This window comes from Varanus komodoensis, unplaced genomic scaffold (genome assembly GCF_004798865.1).
Source record: "Varanus komodoensis strain SLA01 unplaced genomic scaffold, ASM479886v1 scaffold38, whole genome shotgun sequence".
NCBI lineage: Eukaryota > Metazoa > Chordata > Lepidosauria > Squamata > Varanidae > Varanus > Varanus komodoensis.
Window position 1 is genome coordinate 2058146 of NW_025335909.1, and position 22622 is coordinate 2080767.

General features: G+C 43.3%; 1 protein-coding gene across 3 annotated transcripts in view; it reads left to right on the forward strand.

The window, feature by feature from the left end:
• The first annotated feature begins 3148 nt into the window (after positions 1–3148).
• Positions 3149–22622, forward strand: part of TANGO2 (transport and golgi organization 2 homolog) — a 71918-nt gene continuing 52444 nt past the window's right edge. The window contains exons 1-3 of one of the 3 annotated variants that reach the window (XM_044440494.1): positions 3539–3592; positions 4816–4935; positions 5381–5410. The gene's annotated coding sequence lies outside the window, so the exon portion shown is untranslated. Of the gene's footprint in view, positions 3215–3538; positions 3593–4815; positions 4936–5380; positions 5411–22622 lie in introns of those variants that run through there. The other 2 variants (XM_044440493.1, XM_044440495.1) reach the window with 2 other exon arrangements.

Consider the following 22622-nt stretch of genomic DNA (forward strand, 5'->3'; position numbering starts at 1 on the left):
GTTCACCGAGGTGGAATCCCTCAAGCGTTCCTAATGTGTCTCAAAGCACCTTCACAGAAGTCTTGATTGTTCTTTTCTAATTACTTCTCCCTTATGGCTTACTCATCATTAACATTACCATTTCAGGAAGGAAGGACTGGCTGTGAATTCTAATCATTTGGCAGTCTATTCTTATGAAAGATTGGTCAGAGGTTGGTCCTAACAGTTAAGCTAGGGCATCCTCCTCTCTTCGGCTTTGTAGCTGCAAATTGCCCCAGTCACCCCACTGGTGAGGTCATGAGGGGGAAAGAGGAAGGAGCAAGTCTTTCCTTCTGTTTAGTTCCAGCTCTGTGACCTGTTGAATTGCTACCTGCTGAACTCTGTCCTGAAGAACTAGTGCCTGAGCTTGCTTTTTCCCTCCCTCTTCCCAAGAATTTTTCCTTGGGTCATGACTTGGGATTTTCTTCCTATTGACCTTTGCAAGTCATTCTGGGAGTCTTTCTGACAAATGAATTTTTTAAAGTCTAAATTCATAAACAGGACATCATCTTGATCATGTATATCCATGTAGGGTGTTTATTTTTATTTATTTATTTATTAAAACATTTTAATAAATAACCAACAAGACTTCATTCTGCCAAAGCATACATTGTATTAGACTGTAATCAATTTCATTTAGGGGCCCAAATATTTTTCATATTGAAGAAGCAGACCCTGAGTTTTAAAAATACAACTGTGACCGAATACTGGATTTCTATGGAAATTGTTCCCATTAGTCACAGATAATGGCAGTAGAGGCTGCTCTTGGAAACAAATTCTAATACTCTGAGATTACCTTAAGCTGCCTCAGAACCACCTTTAATCTAAACCCACCTAAAGTACAGGATTTGTTTTGTTGGGTTCTTGAATGATAGCTTATGACATGTTTCACTGTACTTTAATCAACCATTCTAAGCATTTTTCTAATGCACTGCTTCACAATGTGAATCGCTTCTGCTTAACATCATCTGATGGTCTCCGTGCTGCAGGGTTCAGAGCTACTCCTAAGAGGAGATGAGACGTCTTGCTTCAGACTACTGCACGTATATTAGATAATCAATTGAAGCACATTATTAAGCATTGCAGCTCAGTTGGTTTGGAGTCCTTGCATCTCAGAATCTCATTTCCCACCCAAATTCTGCCTATGTTTATTTAGGTTGCTGTGCTACTATTTCTATGCTTATGTAAGAGAGAGAGAAAGGGGTCATAATGATAGTATCATTTTTCCAGTTACAGAACAAAGCAGCCTTAAACTCAGGAGCTGTTAAATTGTTCCATACTAAGGATGGCATTGTAAGCTGCCCCAAGGCTTTGTTGTGATGGGGGCGGCATAAAAATGTTTAAAATAAATAAATAATAAATTATGCAAAGGAGAGCTCTAGCAGGTTTGAGCTTCCCCCAGTCTGCATAATATCTGCATGGACTAGTTTGATCTCAAACTGTCAGTTAACTGGGGGTGGAGGAACCAACAGTGGGTGATTAGTTTCTGTGTTTTAAAAATTGTGGACTCCTGTACTCTGCATTCACCAGGAACAGTCTTATATTCTCATACATCTCTTTGATCCCCCCCCGCCTGTTTTTACAGTTTAGATCATTCCCGCTTTTTCTGATGTACAGCTGTGAATGTCCAGAGAGAGAGAGAGACATCAGCAGACTAAGAAGAACCCCAAAGTTTGCAGATATACAAACCATATTAATGGGGAAGGAAAATCACTAAGGCAAGAAAGCAAGTCTCCAGAATACCCCAATGAGACCTGTGACAGGAGGGGAAAATACACACCAGAATAATAGCTGAGATGGGCTATGGACTGGAATACCGAGGAGTAGGGCATGGCTGGCTAGAAAAATTAACAGAAGTACTTCGCATTGCAACTTTTTGTTGCAGTTCTGCTTGTATTTTCTTAATGATTTCTTAGTCTGAGAAACTAGATTTCAACTGAATCTTGAAAATACATTTCCTTCCTCAGGGTCTCTAGAAATTAAGCCTCGGAGTTGTGACTGTGTCAATATTTCTGTGTGAGAAATACTGAAAACAGTGTAGATGCCTTGCCTAGCCCTGCCTCTTAGCCTCCAAATACTCACTCAGGGACCAAATAAAAAAAACTTGTGGGGAATACACTCTGCACAAACTTACATGCGTCATATTTTCCTACCAGTCTTCGTGGAAATCTGTTGCTCGAACGGTCTATCGTTAAAAACAAGTACTGGCATTTTCTCGTGACAAACTCTTAAACTCTTTGCCATTTAACAGACCAAAGAACAAACCATTCTATATACTATTCAACTTGCAATAGCAGCTATTGGTAAATAGTGCAATGGAGTAATATGAGCAAAAGTAAAATCAGAGATCGAGGAGAAATCGCTAATACTGTTAAACCACATTCACCCTGATCCTAGGCACGTTTACCTTACACAGACATTAGCGTCCTAGAGTTCAATGGTGCCACTACGGAAGTTAAGTATTGCTTCTAACCGCATGGTGGCCCTTGCTAGTGGGGAACGCTGGCTAATTTTGTTCACTGCCCAATTCCATGCATTGCCTACTTAGAAGTAAGTAGGAAAGTGTGCACTCGCGTGAATTTTCACTGTGGCGGGCAAAGCCCACTCAAAATGTGCACGCATTCAACTGTGGCTCCATGGAAGTAAGGTTTACTCGTCTCGCCCCAGTCTTGGCACAACCGTTTTCCTCCAGATCGCCTGCGAGACTGAATGAATGATTGCATGTAACAAATTAACAAGAGCATTACCAACTGCAGCTGTGCAGCTTTTACTTCAACTGTTTTTTTTTTTAATTCTTGGCGCTGAGAGTGAGAAAAAAAAGGGAGGAAGACGATCAATTAGGCAACACTGGAGAGCAAAAATCAAACTCAGGAGGTTCCTTTGACAGGCGAAGGAGGGCGGGGCGCGCAGTGGAAGCGGGAGGGAGATTAGCTACAGCTGGCGGCAGGAGGAATAACAAGGAGAAGAGCCCAGCCTCCGGATTGGATCGCCCTTCTGGAAAAGCTTGAGTGACCGGGAGGGAGAGCCAATCGCGAAGCGCGCAGAGGAGACGGGGCGGGGACAAGAGGCGATTTAATGCGGCCAATGGCGCGGCCGGCTTCCGCGGGCCAATAAGGGGGGCTGTTGCTGAGAGGTGCGCGGCGTTCCCGGAAGCGGCGTCGGAGGAGCGTGACGGGTCCCGCTTGGCCTCTCGGGGGTGAGTGCGGGGAGCCGCCGGGGGGCCTGTCAGGGCGCGGGCCCGGGCGGCGGGCCGAGGCGCGGCGAGGGAGCGGGCTTGCTCGGCCCCGCCGTGCGCCTTTCTCGGTGCCGAGTCCGGCTGGTGCTGAGCCTGGTGGGTGGGGGCCTGGAGGGAGGGCTCCGGGCCTAATTCGGGGAGCCAGCGAGGTGTGGTGGTTAAGGGCGTGGACTGGGACTCGGGCGATCTTGGTTCTCGTCCTCGCTCGGCCATGGAGCCCACTGGGTGACTTCGGGCCACTTGCAGACTCTCAGCCCAACCTGCCTTGCAGGGCTGCTGTTGGAAGGCAGCAGGGAGAGAATGATGGAAGCCACCCTGACTTATTTCTAAGAGACAAAGGTGGGATATGAATCCAATAAATAGAACAATTCCTGATGTAGGTAACTTATGCTAGGATTCCACTGCTTTAGGCAGGGGCTGATTTTATGTAATGGAAGACTGGGTGAATAATAAATCGGAAACTATCTATGGGAGTAGATCAATGGGAAGACTTTCGAGCGTTGAAGTCCTTGTATACTTGTGGCCAGAAAAGAAGCCCTGTAGTTCTCGGCATTCACCAGGCCAGGGTTGGGGCATGCTGAGAAATAGGACTCTTGGTTTTGTTGTGTTTCCCTTTCCCTTTTCCTTCTTGAACAATTCGTAGTATGCCCTAACCAGTGTGGCTGGCCTGGGGTGTGCTGGGAATTGTAGGACTTTTTTTTTTCCTGCCTAAACTTGCATGAGATGGTATGTTAAGTGTTTCCATCTGGTAGGCACTCTTTCTGCACATAGGGTGCTAATTGTTTTACTATTTTATAAGGAAGAGCGCTAGGCTTTTCCCCTTGCTTCTTGTGGCTCTGCTTATTTATTCATTTGTTTATTGTATTGCATTAGAGCAGGAATAGATAGGAAGCAACCTCCAGAAGTTTGGGGCCTCAGCTTCTAGTATTCCTGACCATTGGCCATGCTGGTAGGGACTTCTGGAGATGGAAGTCCAAAGTTTTGGATTCCCACCTTCTGCTCACTCTGTCCTGTGTTCTGAATGAGGCAGCCAGTGTGATTTAATGGTTACTTACATATCTATTCATTACCTTTCTGGGACCAAGCAAGGCAGTTTTACTTATGCTTTAAAACATAAAACCTGTAATCAAATAGAAGCAATGCAAAACATTCAAAACAACCTTGAAATAGCTGTCCCCAGTGTGATGCCTGCCACATATGCTGGACTTCACAGTAATTCTTGTGCTGTGTCCAAGAAGTCTGGGGATGGAAAGGCTTTGCCTGGGAACAGCTGTAGGTCAATGATTGGTTTATTTTACAGTTTTTTAAAGGCAGCTCTCAAAAGCAAAGCAATAATTAAACATTATGCAATATATACTGACTTAGGCAAGCAAGTTTCTGAAATAAGATTTAATACTTGCTAGTTTTAATTATCCTTTGCCTACTCCGCACTGAATAAACACTGTATGCTAATTTTATTTGATTTATACCCTGCCCTTCTATCAAAAATAGCATTCAAGGTGGCTTTTGGCACTTGTGTGTGACTGCACTGATGATATCAGCTTCTTTTTCCCCTGATGCAGTTCAGCTTCTGCAGCCTTCCAAATCCTGTGTCCCTTCATTTCCCATTGTTGCGCCTTAATAGTGGAGCAATTCTCCTGTGAACCTTCAACTCAGAAAATCCAAAAGTGCTGTCAATGCAGGTAAGATTTCCAATACTGGAAATACCTGCCCAGTTGGTCCAGAGCCAGCTGTTGGAGCAGGTGTTCTCTCTGATTGCTGCAAAACCTGCTGAGCCTTGTTGTCTTGCTTAAGAGCCTGCTTAGTGAATGGGAAAGCAAACTAAGCCATAAATCCATACTCCATGTCAGCCATTTGTGAATCTGAGCTCTTACATGTGAAGGCACAAGGAAATGTCCGATCACAGGAATGCAGAGCGGAGATTTGCCTATATAGTCACTTGTTGCCAGTCTCCCATGTTTTAGGGGAGAATTCCATATTGTGGAACATTATAGTTTAAGACAACATAATACAAACTTAGGAAACTGCTTCCTGCTGAATATTCATCTGCCTAGGTTAGTAATTGTCTGGCAGCAGGTGAACAGGATTTCCAAACTGATATAATTTCCTGCCTGATCTTACCTGCAGATGCCTCCGACTGCATGCAGAAGGTTTAAGGTTAGTGTGCGCAGCCTTTCACTGAGCTACAGCCTATGAATAAGATGGTAGACCAAGGTTCTGCCCCGCCACCTATGCAAAGAAGACCCTGTGCAAAAGCAGCATTTAGTTTGCTTGTCTGGCGAAGTCAGATTTTGAAAAAACACTCTGGCTGGGTCTCCTGTGCCTGCTACCCCACCAGCATTCCAGAATATTTCAGCAGAATAGGCTATTGTGCCATCTCTGCTCCAATGTCAGTGGTTTGTAGACCTCTGCCTGCATTTTATGCTGCTGCTGTTGCTTAAGAGCAGCTATCCTTTGGGAAATGATAAATTGAAGCAAGATATTTGTTCTATGTTACGGTGAACTCCATGCTTTTAAGTACATATTTGTGTTTGCCCTCAGTGTGTGATGTTTGACTGTATATTCAGGGTTTTGAACTTGCTTTTGCTGAATCTTGTTGAACTGTTTAGTGGAAGTTGTGCAACATTGTTAACAGTTTTGTACTTAAGGCAATTAAACTATGTTTCAAAAGCTTTAAGTGAAACATTTGTCTTCACTGGCCTTACAGATCCTGAATTCTGCTTAAATGTGGGTGGAAATGTGCAATCACATAAAGAAAATAAACTCTGCATTTTAAACAGGCTTTGTTTCATTTTGCAACAGACACCCCTTAAATAAGTCTCATTATTGTTGGATGGATGATCACTTTTAAATGCCTAAATGGTTTAGATCAAGGCCACCTAAAGGATTATATGTTCCTATTCTGTTCTGGTGGCCTAAGTTCTGAAAGATCTGTCAGGTGCTGAAGCAGGATTGGTGGGGACATGTGCAAGACCCTTCTTTGTGGCTGCACTTCGATTCTGGAACTTCCTTGGGAGAAATCCATTTGGAGGTATCTGTTTTTCATTGTCAAGTGGAGCCCCATAATGTGGAGTAGCAGTTAAAAGGAAATAGGGAAAATCAGGAGGAGCCCTGGCTGGCTGAAATAGGAGCGAGGGTATTGATGGGCATAGGGATATGTTGCAACAGTTTGTTGCAGTGTGTGTGTGTGTGTGTGTGTGTGTGCATGTGCATGTGCATGTGTTGGAAGAGGCATAATAATTTGACATTTTAAGGTTAGATAAGGATGGGCGTCATAGTCCCCAATAGGTTTAATTCATAGCATTTGCTAATATTTCACTGATTTCTCCAATCTGTTAGTTTATCCTCATGGCACTGGCTGTCAGGTCTTGCTTGTCAACACTTTTTTGAAGTCAGTTTTGCATCTGCTGGTTGTAAGCCTCCTTTGACTATACTGTGTGTTGAATACAGTTTGGAGGCAGCTGTTTCAGCTGATGTATTGTCAGATAAAGTTCATCACAAGTTCAGCTATAGTTGCTATCAGTGGTTGCCTTAGACATTTTCTGCACCTTCAGCAAAAAGGCAGAATGACTCCCTGAATCTTGTTGTGACATGAACCAGTGGGGGCAGGAAAATCTGAAATCTGCCATCTGATTCCTTTCAGGTAATGTTGTAGTGAGGTCAACCTGGATCTTGGCCGCTTTTGTAAGCAGACGAAAATAACCCAACAATGCCCTGCCTTCTTATTTAAAGATTATTCAAATAGCAATTCCTGCCTGGCAAAACTATTCTTGAATTAGTTTCTGGGAAACCCCTGTTCAAATCCTGCACATCCATACCATCTTGTGTATTATTACGAGGGTAGGGCTGTATTATATTTACATACCAACTTTATCTCTATGAGGAACCCAAGGTGGTTCACATAATCCTCATCCTCTCCATTTTATCCTCACAATAATCTTGTGAGTTGGGATAAACTGTGAATGTCCCAGAGTCACCCAATGAACTTTATGACTCAGTGCTGAGGGAGCCCATGTTTCCTGAGTCTTGGTCCAGCACTCTAACCACTATGCCACATGGGGTCTTAACATTTAGTGATAAGAGCATTACCCAACCCACTGGGTCAGTGCAATGGTCTATCTAGTCCAGCTTTTGTTTCTGCAGTGGCAAACCAGCTGTCCGCTGAATCGCTCAAGCAGGGTAGGAGTACAACTCTTCTTTCCCATCCATGTTCCCCAGCAGCTGGTGTCGGCCTCATGCTGGAAGCAATATGCAGCAATCGGGGCTAGCAGCCCCTGATGGACCTTCATGAATTTGCTCAGTCCTCTTTAGAAGTCCTCCGAATTGGTGGCCATCACTGCTGCCTGTAGCAAAATGTAATAGTTCTTCTCTGTTGCCTAGGAGTAATGATATGGTTCACAAAATCGTGCAACTAAAGACTGAAACACCTGTCACCACTGGCCTTTAGAAAAAAGACAGGCTGAGGTCCCACAGAACTGCTGCCAGTTAGGGTTGATAGAACCGGGCTAGCTCTGTAAGGTGACTTTCTCTTAATCTTTGTTCTAGGAAGGGCGACACGCCCTTTTTGACTCTGATATCTGCCGGTGATATTGGTTAGGCGTCTTTCTCGCGCACGTTTCTGGTTCAGATAGCTCTTCACGGCTAAAAGCAGTAGGGAAGCAACGCTCTGGACAAGGGTTGCTGGGGAAGGGGTAGAGACGAGACTAACTCCATACAGGGACACAGTTGAAGCCTGTTGTCGGGTGTCAGATGTGTGCACACCTGGTCTACAGAAATAATTTTTGTTTGAGTTGCAAGAGGCTGTGGGTTCCCATCGTGGGCAAGTCCTGCCAGTAGGAGAGAAGGTTGCCTAGATCTCTCTGTTTTCTTACAAAGGTGTTTAGGTTGGTGGTTAGGGCATAGCTCCCCTGGCAGTTTACACACCCAAATATAAAAACACTTTTAACAATCGTCCCCCAAGTCTTTAGAATTTGGGAAAGGGACAATAGCTCGGTAGTAGCAGCCATGCCTTGCATTTCTCGGTGCCCCTTCTCTGAATCCTGAAGAGTGTCAGCGCTGACCTAGAGCAGCTGATGTCATCGCCCTCCCTACAAGGTGACTTACTCTGTTCCTAAGCCAATGCATATTTACTTGGAACTTAGCCCTGCTTGGTCCAGTGGGAGCTTTTGCCCCTGTAAAATGTGCAGAAGGTCACAGCCTTAAAAAATATACAGGTCAACATAATTAAGTGACACTCTGAATCACAGCTAGTTCAATACCTAATACTTGCCCGAAGTTTCTCTTTCAAATGTCATCTCTGGAAAGGTATGCATATGTTCATGACTACTTTCAACATATGGAACAACTACAGGCTGAAGATAAATCTGGCATGGCGACTGTGCCAATTCTCCCAAATCAGTTTTTGCTGAGACAGGAGTATTGTTTTGGGAGGTTTTAGATTCACAGCAGGAAGGCTTAGGGAGCCCTTCAAGACTTAATTCTCTCCAACATATAGTCAGCAGAAATGTTATAACCTTGGTTCCAGGAGCTGTGTTCTGTTCTTTGGCAGTGACTGAACTTAATGTGATTAGACTTCTGAAAATAAAAGTGTACACAACTGTGAGTTCAACGACGTCCTCGAACAGAGAAAGGCAAGGCAGATCTGGAGACTTGCTGTATGAACGAAGAACTGTGGAAAAGATGCAAAATGGGTTTTAAGGGCCTAAGTAAAATTGGTTTCTTAGTTGCTGTAATGAAAGTCCCCTTCTTAATGGAACCTTTTTTATTTCAATGCACATCGCTAGTAAAGGGAGTTACCTAACAACATCATTTCCCCTGGTAGTGAAAGGGGAGTACTATTTGTCTGGTGTTGTGTTTTAGGGATGGTTTCAGGTATTTTTGTTTTAATGTACATCATTTTCCAAAGTGTGTTTCATCCGATGTACCTAGCCACCGTTCATAAAGAATTTAGTCTGTCAAGAGCATCCTTCAGTCTCAGCTGAAATGCAGGGGAGTTATCCAAGAGCAGTGCTAAACTAAGGCATAATCCCTGTTCATTTCAGTGACTTATGTAGAAATTCCCTTCAAGGACTGTGGCAAAATATTTCTCAGATAAAAATACCCATGTTTTATCATTCAGCAAGCAGGGATTTTAGCAGTTCCAGAAGAATGGTGTAAATCTTTGTTTGTGCCCACAGAAGAGAGACAACATTGAGTCAGATAAGCATACTTATTGCGAGGATAAAGTGATTGCTGGGGAACGAAGGTGTGTTGCTCCTGGAGAAAGAGCAGGATATAAATATAATTAATTTAAAACAAGTTCTGGTTTGTATTGAAGTTTACATTTCTACAACCTTTGGAATTTGGGTACATATCTGCGAAGGTTAGTAAATGGCATTCTTAGGATGGAATCTAGGCATGTCTGCTCAGACATGCTACTAAGGAATGTGTCATTCACTAGGAAAAGGAACAAAGAAATCAATGTTTGTGGGTAATAGCTGTTTTTAGCTAATAACTAGGAACGAGCATAAACACCAGTATCTTATACCATGATTTTTTTTTAAGTTTCAGGCATGATATTGCTTCTATATAACTGTTGTATTCACATAATTCAACTTTTCTTCAACATTTTATCCCATCATGCAATATTTGTACCACTCAGAAAAACATATGTACTTCTTGGTTACCAGTCTTGTACAGAAATTGGGTTTTGTTGCTGAAAATCCATTGTGTATGTTTAAAGCAGTTGTTTCAAACAGTTGTTGTAAAGATTCCAATATCTTAGTGATGTGGTGAGAACTGACAAGCTATTCCAGATTTAAAAATATTGATTAAGCCAGCAGTTGGAGATAATGGATGCTGCTTCAATATTTCAACTACACACAATTATTTTATTGCAAGTATTTATACCACACTGTTCCTTCCAAGGAAGCTTATGAAGCTACCTTGATAACAAATGATATTCTAAAATTAGAACCATTTTAGTTGTTCTAAACAGCAACAGCCCAGTGGAAGGTAGGAGAAAGAGAAGAGCAGTCTCAGAAGTGGTATTCACTCAAATACATTAAAGTTACCACTGCACTTGAGTTGCTGAACACTTAAGTATCCAGTGCAAGGTGTCAGATCAGCCGCAATCTCTGAGAGAAAGTGAGTTTGACACGGTTGGATTTAGTGTATCCTCCCCTGTCCAACCCCTGGCACCCTTTCCATGTTTCTGATGGGGGGGGGGGCACAATATGGGGAACTCCTCATGCAGCTGGGACTCCAAATATTGCTATGGCAACCCAAACCATGTTAGGAGTCCATAGGATTATGCCTTATGGTGGTAGACTTCAAATGTTTTAGATACAGGGCCCACCTAAGATGCCACATGGAGATAGTCTTCTCATTTTTAACATGTGTCTGTCTCCTATAGCCCTCTTATTTTACAGTTGTTTACAATCTAATAGTCAAAGTTGGTTCCAGTCCCAATTCAAGGTGTTGGTTTTAACTTAACCTTACACAGTTTTGGACCATAATACCTGATGGGACACCCCTCCTAATCATGACCTACTCTTACTGGGGGTGAAGAATCTATAGCTAGGCTCCCTCCCATCATACCTGAATCCAGCTAAGAAGTCCTTCCCCTCAACAGCATTTTATATTGTTGCTTGCATCGGCTTTTATTGTTGCGAACTTTTGTGGTGGTTCTTTTAGAACAAGTCTTCAGTTTGGTGCCCCCGTTGGCCACGCCTGCTGAAGATTGCGGCAGGTGCAGTTCCGTACACCTGAACAGTATCGGACTGGGGGAGATGGATGCAGTATTTCGTGCACTTTGATTTTGAGCAGAAGCTGATGGCACATCGTCTACTTCCAACTGCTAAACTCCTTTTTGCATTGCTCTGTGTGGATGGGGCTCGAGCAGAAGTGTGCCATGGCGCATATGTTGCAATGCAGCGAGAATCGTCCTTCCCATGGGAGGACCTAGAAGTGTTTGGTGCCACAGTGTCTCAAGCCACTCCCGGCCAGACTTCACATTGTGAGCTGACCCACAGCAGGTTCTCAGAGCACGATCTTTGAATATAGATAAGTCTGTAAGATACTAATAGCATTGTTTTTTTAAAAAGGCTTGTTTGGAAAGCAGACAAAACCAAGTTTTCTTCTACATGGTAAATCAAATGAGAGACCCTGTACGGTCATTAAAATAGCACTCTTTTCCATAACTGTATTTTTGGTGTAACAGTGTGGTGTAGGGAAAGCAGTGTATGCCTTTCGAATATTGTTTTAGTAGGTGCACTGAGCAACTGCCTTTTTAAAATGAATATTTTCTTGCATCACTTTGATCATGCCAGTAAAAGATAATGCCATTGTTGTGTACATTTCCCTCTTTCTTAGTGATGGCATGGAAAATCAAACGCTGCCTTGTTCTTTTTACGTAAGCTTCCCAATGCATTTCCCTATTCAAAAGCAGTTAAGTGAGTATTTTGTTGATGTTGAACAACAAACTGGCAAATCAAGGGGCTGAATAGATTTCAATTATTATAACAGTGTTAAGCTGTCATGTTTTTAACAGATCCATATGAAGTTAATCACATAGAATAAATAAAATATGGAACAAAGGGTGATAACGAGAAGCAGTGATGTGAGACAGACAAAATATTGGAAATGTCAGCCCTAATGTACCCATCAGTTTATGATTTATATCTCATTCTCATCTGGTCTCTCTGTAGCTCCAGCTGCTGAGGGAGCTTCATTAATAATGACTTTAGAGGTTTGCAGTAATCTTTAAAGAATTGTAGTTGCTTTCAAAGGTGAGTTAAACGGTGCCATTCCTATCAAATTATAGGGAAGGGGGTAAAAGAAATAATAATTGGAATGTTGCCTCCTGCAAGCCTAAAAGAGAACCTGAATCTTCCGTGGTATTTTTCATTCCTCTAGTGAGTTCAAGGCTTTCTCTATTTGAAGGGCTACCTAGTTAAAGTCCAGTTCAAAGATGAAGAGCCATAGGAAAGGAGAGCAGAGATAATAGTGTATTTCCGTGCAAAGCCTAGCAATTATTTCTGTATATTTTTCACATGAATTGCATCTGCTGTTTTCCTACAGCCTTGTATCTTTATTTCCCCCCCTTGCAATACACGCCTTTTCTTATAGTGTATAACTGGCCACCCTAGCTGAAACGTGAATGCACAGTACAGTGAGTCCTAAAATGTATGAAATAGTGACACATTTTGTCCGATTGTGTTCGCCTTTACTCGTGATGCTGTTCTGCTTGATTTTCTCTACCTGCAGTCATTCTAATTAGTTAAACAACAAATGGTTGACTGACATTGCTCTGATGTTTAGCAACACATTAAGGACATGTGCTGAGGATGCTAAATGAAAAGTGCTCCCATTCGGGGTGTTGAGCAAATACAACCTTTTTCCTTCCTTTATGGGAGTCCTGGTGGTACCCTTATGAAAAATGTATGTTTTGCATAAAGTGGCATGAATTCTTAAAGAAGACAAGCCATAAAATGTGTAGTGACTTGAACTTGACAAGGGGTAATTCTGAACCATGTAGAACTGAACCTATTATTTTAGTGCTGGAAGGCAAATACTTCAGCTTTTGAACAGCCTGCCCTGCTTACTCTGCCTGTTGCAAGGTTCTGCGTGGCAATACAAAGCCTTTTCCCAGTTGCTGCTGGAAGGAAGTCGTGTTGGTCCTGGCCATTGCGCAAGGAAAATCTACTGCTTGCTGGAGACCGTGTTTAGTGCTCCCCTGCAAGGGCTGCATATGGTTGAGAGAGAAACTACTGGTAAGCATCTAAGCACAGATCAAAGACTGGAAACCACTGGTTCATAATGGTGGCTATGGGTTCAGTCCAAAGAACTGTCAGCAGGTCGGAGATAGAACTGCAAATGGTTGTGCTATGGTTCCTACCATTTGGTTAGGGAAACACAACGTCTGTGAACGGAACACCTTTTGAATTTTTATTTTTTAAACGCAGTGTTCTAGCACATAAGGGAATAAGAAGAGCCGTGTTGGATAAAACCAAGGATCCATTTCATTCAGAATTATGTTCACAGAGTGGCCAAGTGGTTCCCTGTGGAAAAACCACAGGTAGGATGTGAGTGCAGTTTTACCCTCCTGCACATGTTCTACAGAAAGTGGTGTTCGCAGGGATGTAGTGACAGCATACAGTCATTGGGACTAGTGATCACTGAAAGCCTCCCCTTCCATGGCCCTGTCCAGTCCCCTTTTAAAGCCCTCCGGGTTGGTAGCCATCCCGTGCGGTGATGAATTCCGTCGTTCAGCTCTGCACTGTGCAAATAGTTCCTTCTTTTTTCCCTGTTTGTTTTTACTGCAAACTTCAGCAGTAAGCACAAAATGAACAAACAAAAAGAAACAGGAAGAAAACCCTTAAAATAACAAATACTGGTAAGTAAACAACCAAGTAGCCCCATTAACCCATTTGCATAAGTTAGACATGAGCTTCAGCAAAGGAAGCGTCCTCTTATATTACCTGAACCTTCACTATTCAGCTTCAGAAAATGACCCTGTATTTCACACCCTTCCTCAGCTGCCCTCTTCTGTCCATTTTCCAGGTCCACACTATCTCTTTTTCAGGTGGGGTGACTTGAACTGTACACAATGTTTTGAAAATCTCACCTGCTGCATTGCTCAAACATCCATCTGCCTGGCACAGTAATAATAGGCAATCAGGCCGTTCCCAAAGATTTTAAATTAGCAACTTGCCCTAAGAACAGACCAACATACGAATTGCACATCAAAACTGGTATTTGGATATGTTTTTCTGCTCCTGTAGAGAAGTGCATGAAATGAACTGTGTTGAAATACATCCATAAGCCGTTTGGGCCTTTGACCTGGTTTCTTCCTCTTGACTGTGGCTGAAAAGGCGCCAACTCTCCCCCCCCCCCCCACCTTCAGCCCTGGTTTCTTCAGCACAAGCCTTTCAGTTCCTCCTCCTGGGGGTTTGCTACTCTCTGACTTGTAGCCTTGGTCTTTGGAAGGCTGGGCCAGTTCTTGGGCTTGACAAATGACCCATGAATCTCTGACTGGTAAGTAAAAACTGCAAAAGGAACATTTTGGGGTGCATGAAAAGTTCATGAAAAGTTCTTTCAACTTCAGCTGAGATCTAAAGTATAGGTTGAGCTGCTGTTGGATATCAAGTACTATATTTTTCGCTCTATAAGACGCACCTAGTTTTTAGAGGAGGAAAACAAAATTCTGAATCAACTGGTTTACTAAACTATTAAACTATAACAGAATACAGTAATACTGTATTTCAGCCTTGTAAAGTGGACAGTCAACAGTGGCATTAAGAACCATCATCACTGTCATTAACGAAAGAGAGACTTTAAAGTCCGAGTACTTTTCTAGTTTTCGTTGAACCCATAGAACTTGTCATCACTAGAGTCAGAATTTATGAAGCTCTGTTGCTCACAATCACATCACTTTCTTAGTCCGTAGTGGAATTATTGAAGGAATCCACAATCTCCACCAGTTATACAAGAGCTGCTGCAGCCAATTCAATAACAAATCTAAAAAACCCAGTAATGTCCACACTGCCCTACTAGTAAATAATAGAAAAAAAACTTCTGACAAAAAATGAGATATTGTACGGTAAATCAAACACACAGCGGACTAAGTAGCCTTTGAAGAATAAACTTCATACACGAAGGTAATGCTGTTCAAATATCCACTGATCCTAAAAAAAAAAAAAGTGTCTGATCAACTAACAGGTAACTGATCCATGGAAAGCTTCCTGATAATCACAGGCACATTCCCCATCACTTGCCATGGGCTTCATTAAAAGACAGGTTGCCATTTGAAAACACACTCTGACCTGTGATTAACAGCTCTCACCTGCGCCGGAGGGGGGGAGCGGAGCAGGGCATGCCGAGTGCGTGCCGGCCATGTGGTGCCACGTGGTGCAGGCGGCCGGCAGCGTCCCGGGCGTTGGGCGCACACACATTCACTCTATAAGATGCACAGACATTCCCCTTACTTTTGAGGGGGGAAAAAGTGTGTCTTATAGAGCAAAAATTACGGTATTTCACTTGATTATTCCTTGAAGCAGTCTCTCAACGGTGATAGTATTGGCAAGATACTTGTGCTGGGGATCTCTTTAGGACCTTTCTCTACGATATGCATATGTGAAACTACTATGAAAATTATCTTGCCCAGTTCTTTCAGCCAAAACCCAGGAAGTGAATTTTATGGCAATCCACTCTATTAGTTAAATATGCTTACATTCAGATGACAGGACCGTGGGGGTTTGGCAAATTAACTTGGGCGTGTCTGTAAGGTTTATTGGCTATATTTCGGGTGACCCGGATTCACGTGTGACGATCATGGCACTAACAGAGCACATGTTGTGCATGCAGAGAGCTTCAGATGCAGTCCACAGCATCCGCCATCCAAACAGTTGTCATTTGGCAGCGGGAGGGGAGACCGCTTTACCAGTGGCCCCAAAGCCACTGCCAGTCCGATTACAGGCAGTGCTCAGTCTGTTGGCCCCCCATTCTTGCTCAGCAGGAGGCTGCTGCAAACGGGCATCTTTGCTCAACCATCTTTTTCTACAGCCTATTACTCTAATTTTATTGCTTTATTTAATGAAATGATTTAATAAATACATTATTCAATGGATTATTTTATTTCTATGCCACCTCGTAGCTTTCTGGGCACTGTGCAAAATAAAATAAAATGCAATATAATATATAAAAGTATCATGCGATTTCACTAGAAATTAACCAAATTTGTAACAACTTGAGCAACTAAGAAGTTCATGCAGCTCAGCTTGTTAAATAGCTGACATTACTCACTGTGTGATATTGAAGCTGCTAAATGCCTCTGCATAGAGGGCGGGCTTCACCTGAGACTGAAAGGATAGACTTGGTTGCAAGTGGGCTTCACTGTGGAGATGATTCCACAGTTGGGGCTACCACAAACAAGGCCCTTTTCCTCCAAGGGAGGTTGCATTAGGAGAAAGGTCCCAATTGTGTTTTGCCTGTAAGATTATACAGATGGATTCTTCTGGAATATTTGTAAATATTTAAAGGCAGTAACATCCCTGCAGAGAGTTGCATTCAAACGCATCTGGCAAAAGGTTGAGGAAGGTTAATCAAGTGATTCTAGCAACTCAAAGAATGACATGCAATAGGTATGCAGGAACCACTCAGTTCTTTCTGCATGAAACCTGTGTGTTCTGTTCCCCATCACTGAACGGGAACTGGCAGCAGAGGTGTACCTCAGTCCCTGCCCCCCGCCCCACAGATGCACCCCCCCAGCCTGTCTGTTGTGTAGGCAGCAGCATCTGTTTATGCAACACAGTAATGAAGTGCAAATAGATTCAATTGCAACAGGAAAGAGATGGGGAAGAAAAAGGGGAATTGAAAAGAGCTGGCGAAGAGGCACGCTGATCCGAGAGATCTTGCAGAGGAGGTATCTCTGGAGGTGGGCACAGGAGAATCCCCATGCGGCGAAGACATCATTCCCCAAGAGCTGCAGAGCAGCCCGTCTTCAGTGCAGAGGCATTTGGCACAAACTTTGGAGCAAGAGGCAAAGCAGTGGTCCCACCGCTATTTAAAGCTCCGAGAGAGATCTGTCGTCCGTGCCAGCAGCTTTCTTCAAAGCCTTGTGGTGGGCAGCAGCTTGATGTAAACAGCTGGTTTGGCTTTCATATCGGAACCAAATTAACTTGTGCATGCTGAAGTAAACTTCCCCACTCAGCAGTGCATTTTAATCGGCTAACAGAGACAGAAATCTCCTATAAAGTAACCCCCACGAGTAGTTGCAAGCCATTAACTGTCAACAGTTTCTTTTGATTAAGTAATCCAATTAATTTGCTGGCAGGGGGACCTGAGAAAATGCTCTTGCTGCTTATAGAAGTCATCTGACATCTGTCCTTAAACTTGTTATATCCACTCCCCTTGGTGGGAGGGAGGTGCATGTGTTACACGCACACCCTGGTGCAGGCATCAAGAATTCCTATTAATTTTAATCTCTGCAAAACTTGTATGCCATCTTCCAGCCAGGAAGCACAGCCATTTCCTTTGGTATCATAAGCATTATTCTGATGGTGCCTTGATAACTCACATGTTTATGAGAGGCGGGGGGGGGGTCTCTTCTTATGGGCATTCCTTTGCCTGCTTCCTGAGGATACAAAATGTGATTCTTAATCCTAAGGCAGTAAAAGTAAGAGCTGTACATATTTTCACAGAATGCTTTTCTGCTGAGACATTGGTAGACGGAAATCCTGTCCACCCGAGTCGATAATGACCATTGGTTTGGGATGAGGGAATCTGTAGTCCACTGCTTCTGCTTTTAGATGCTTCGTAATGCCTAGGTTTCTGACTAGGGCCTCTGAAGGTTGTTGGACTACAGGTCCCATAAATCTGTAAAGGACTGCACTAGCTGGGGTATACAGTTGATGTGCTTTTCATCCTAGTGGCCTGTGCACTCTACCTTGGAGCCCAAAGATTCAGCCGTTCCCCTGAAAAACATGTGGTTCTATTTCAAAGGGGTAAAGGGAATCCTGAAAACATTTATAGTCATTCAGGCGATGCTTCCTGAAAGTAAAAGGCCTCTTCAAGAAACTAAAATCAAAATCCAACAGCATCTTTCTGAACTAGTTAATTTATAGGAGGGGCCGGCACCATGTTTCCCACTGCAGCTCTTGCTGCCCACCCATTTGGGGAAGGGTTTGCTCTTTGCCAAAAAAAAAAAAAAAAAAAGAGTCCTTAGTGGCAATGGGGTGTCCAGAGGGTCAAAGGGAGCTTGTTTTCAAGCACAATTTGACCCTTTCAGTGACCTGTAGTTGCTACAGCTGCCATTTGAATGGGAAGGTGAAACTTCCATGGATGGTATCTGGGGCTGGGGAGGAATGACCTCACACCTCTCCGTTGCCCACCCCGGTCTATATTCAGCTGAAATGTGCCATAATTACTCCTTTGTGTGAAGCCAAGTGCCCTCTCTTAAGTAGCAGCTCTGTTATGGGGCTATGTTGCATTGCCCCACCATTCAGAGAACAGCTCTGCATGGGTTAGAAAATGAAAGGGCCCAGCTACTCATCTAGTCTGGCCATTACGATCTCTCAACTCCATGGCCTGTGTTTGTGAGTGTCGCGCATCATTCACTAACGGGCAGGCAGAGGTCTTGTACCCATCCTGCTTCAGGGATCCCGTGAGCAGCTCTTTGCCATCATGGGTATGGAAGGCTGGACTAGGTGGACCGTTGGTCTGTTCCAGCAAGGTTTTTCTTATATCCTTCTAATGATGCCATCACACTCCCCTTTCCCTTTCACTGAGTAAATTGTGCTTCCTTCTAGAGTTATTTCTTTGTGGGTGAAGTTTGCTACTACAATGTGTGTTCCACTGTATTTCAAAAATGGAGTGCAAACTTATGATCTGGGTATGTGAGGGATGAGGTTTCCCCAGGAAGATAAGGAAAAGATTATTCATTTGCTAAGAGCTGTCGGAATAGCAATCTGTTATAGCTGAAACCAAAAGACCTTCTCCCTGCACCCAGCATACCATCAATGACAGAGTGGGAGATCATGCTCTGAGAGTTGTTAAAGCTTCCGTATATTTTTAGAATTAGGGAGGACAGATGGGGAAATGAAAACTTTATTGGAAATAGTCTATTTTTGTTATGTTTTGAAACAGGTGCAGAACGAACTGCAACCTAATGATTTACTGGGAATGCTTTAAAGAGAAAAATTAAGTTGAGCCATAGGTTAGTTCAAGGGAACAGAAAGAAACGATTATATTACAGACACTATACTTGGGTTACCTGGATTGCATTGTTCAGTGATTTGATGCAAGTCTCTATGTAAAACCAAAAACTGATCTGATTCTAAAAAGAAATAAAAATGTAAGTTAGTTCTTTTTCATTATGTGGGAAAATGATAGTTAGATATTATACATGGTTTAAAAGTACCTGATACAGGGCTCTTGCTGAAACTCAGTCAGTCTGAATCTGACCAGTGCTGGTTTAGAAGACTTCCTGAAAACATTTTTGCTGCCTTGAGTTCAATGCAGCAGAAAGCAAGATTTAAACTTAAAGAAATAAATGCTTGTATTGGATCACAGCTAGTGGAAATATACCATTGTGTATCTCTGTAAACAGATAGGCAGCTCTGTAAAAATGGTAAAACCTAATTTAAGGCATGTTACTTATTTGTAGAACTTGGAGAATCTTCCAGTGAAGCTGACTAGCCCCAGAATTCAGGGCTTATAAACAGAAGTACTTCTTTTGACAGCACACATTTAACTTTTAGAATTGGCTGCCACAAGCTGTGGTCACGGCCACTAGTTTAGATGGCTTTAAAATGGCTATAACACATTCATGGGAGACAGCACTGCTAGTTATCACGAGTGGAGCTTGCAAGAAAACATTACTAGGTTATGAAGGTATGCCTACTCTCCAAACCATTTGCAAGGCTCAGGGTTTCTCCAAACCTGCTAATGTTTATTTCTTTTCTAATATTAAATTTATTTCTTATTTAATAAGTCTTTTCTGTTTCTCAAGAGGCCCTGGTGGGCTTCTTTCCTATTGGCACACAGCATCTGAATTCACAATTAGAGGGATGACAGGTTCATGCTCCGGGTTCTGTGACTTTATGCTTCCAATGACCAGCTGGGAGGAATCAAACACAGGAGAAAGTTCTTGTGGTATCTGTTGATCACTGGCAATAGCAGCGTTAGCCTAGACAAGGTCTGATGCAACAGGACGCGTACGGCGATCATGAGAGATAATATTGGCAAGCTTTTTCCCCTGAAAATAGAGGTGCAATTTCACATTGTCAAGACTGATGATCGAGCAGGGCCCACAACCTGGCACAAAAACAACTTCATGGGTGGCTTCCATCCTAGAGGAACATTCATTGTTTGTTTTAAGGAACTGGACTTGCCCTTATGTTTGCCTTTTAAACAAATATTCTTTGAAACAGATAGTGACTAGCATAAACACAGGCTGGGCAGCAGACCTTCCTTAGCCTTCCTCTTGTTATGGATGGTACAGTGCATCATCGTTATCATAGTCTGTCCTGCCAGTGTAATTATAGAATCATCCGTGAGAAGCCTCTGTAGGAAAACTAGATAAACAGGAGCTAGCAAGCAGCTCACCAACTCAGGGTCGGCCTTGTGTTCTTCTTATGTGATCACAAATGTTTCTAACACATAATTTGTATGTTGTTATATAATTTAGCAGATGTTAAGTTACTTCATCTATATATTATACAATTTACAGATGCTTCTAAAATGCTCATCTTTTGTAAGAGGTTCTTTCCAAGTGAGATTTGGTTTATTTTAGGGTGCCATGCAGTGCTTGCTGTGTTAGATGCATATACGGTTCTGGACTTGGATACTTACATGCCTCCAAAGCAAGGATAAAATGATGCTGTACTTCACACCATTGTTTTTCTAGGCAGCTGTTTTCAGCTGTCTGGGTAAGGTGCTGGGGTGGGAAGGAAGCTGGGGCATCGGAAAAATCGGCAGGACCTCTTGGTTCCAGGCTTACCACCTCCCAGAGTGCCCTTTCTGCTTCTCCAAGGCTCAGTTGTATCCTTGGAAGAGCAGCTGGTGTGGCTGTGAAGGGAATAGGGTGGTGGCAGTCTTTGCTGCAGGGCTGCTGGACCTCAGAGCTGGGGCTTCAAATGATCATGTGGCTCTCTGGACAATGTCTGCAGGCCTAGGGGCTATGCTTTTAATGTATGTATTAATGTATAACTCAGCCTTCAACTAAATTCCTAGGGGGTCTTTTAATACAGAATCGAGTGTACAGTTCCAAAGTTTAAATCATCCGATGGCAAACTAAAACCAGCAAGATGTAAAATCTAAAAAGAACAGCATAACAGTATGGAACTGCGTGGGGAATTTTCTTCAAGCTGGTCTCTCTCTCTCTCTACAGCAGGGGTGCATCGTTTCTTTTAGCTGGAGGGGCAAATTCCATTTAGGAGAAGCTCTTGAGGGGCACATCTCAGATCTTTTTAGCTTCAAGTTGAAATAGGCTAGGACTTTTCCTATTTTGGCCCTGGCCTCTTTTGCCTTCAGTCCAGCCCAGGACTGAAATACTGGAAGGGTTGAGTAATGAGGACCAGTGTCGCTTTGGAGCTTCATCAAGTTCTCATGTTGGTGTTTTAATGTACAGCCCCTCTATCCTTAGGTGGGAATAGGGGTAACAGTACAAGAGGGACCCCGCTTATGCTGATCCCGAAAACCCTCCATTGGCTGTCAATGTGGCTTGCCTTCCTAGGGCTAGGATATATTCTGAGATGGTTCCAAGTCTGCTTTTGCAAATGTTTCAAAATACTTTTCAAAATTGAAAAGCAGTTCAAGCCGGAACTGCTCTTGTCTTCAAGGTCAGCTCCAGAGACCCCCACGTCGATGAAGGCTTTGGTCTGCTTTGTTTTCCATGGAACTATGTTAAGTAGCAAGGCAGCATCCTTGCTCTTTCTTTCACACAGTGGCTGCCCATGTGCAGCAGTTATGTTGTTCGGCTTCGTAGCTCCCCAATAAATTCATGGAGGAGTTGTGATCGAGGCATTCTTGTCTTCTGACAAAACAAACGCTTGTTTCTGTATACTACGCTGATGGAAGCAGTGCCTGAAACATTCATATTTACATGTACCTATTCTGTTACATTGCAAAATAAGGGGTCACGCTTTCTCTCTCCCCCCCCCATGCTGAATGTTCAAATGATGTTCCCTCTGCACTCTTTTGCATCACATTATGGAATCTGTTTGTTTTAGTTTTATAATTTTTTGCATGCCTCTCTTTATGCTTGAAGATCTTTCATTATCAGTGTACAAGTCTCACATCCACAATGCCTTCTGGGTGAAACAATATACTGGATGATTAAACTGTAATAGAAATGCATGCATTCTAATTGGGGAAGGGCCACTCTTCAGTGGCAGGGAACATGATTTTGCATACAAAAGGCTGTGTAAGGTCAGTCCCCTAGAAAGCCTGTGCCTGAATCCCCAGCTGCTGCCAGTCAGTGTCAGCACTATGGAGCCAGGTGGACGGAGACCCAACCTGGTATGTTCCTATGAGTCCAGCAGTTGGTGCAGCAGGATAGCCACAACAAAGGAAGACCAGTAGAATGGTTGGCAGATGGCTTAAGGAGTGACTACATTACAAGCAGAGGGCGGCTGGCTTGCATATTTTATGTTTTACATATGTTCATTGGCTAATGGGTCCTGGTTACCTGAAGGAGCGCTTGCATCCATATATGCCCAGCCGCCCCTTGAGATCGGCGGGGGAGGCCCTTCTCCGGGAACCCTCCATGAAAGAAATTAGGAGGGTGGGTACTCAGAGGAGGGCTTTCTCTGCGGTGGCGCCTAAGTTATGGAACGCGCTCCCCAGAGAGGTCTGCCTGGCGCCGAAAAACAAATAACGACGGCGCCAG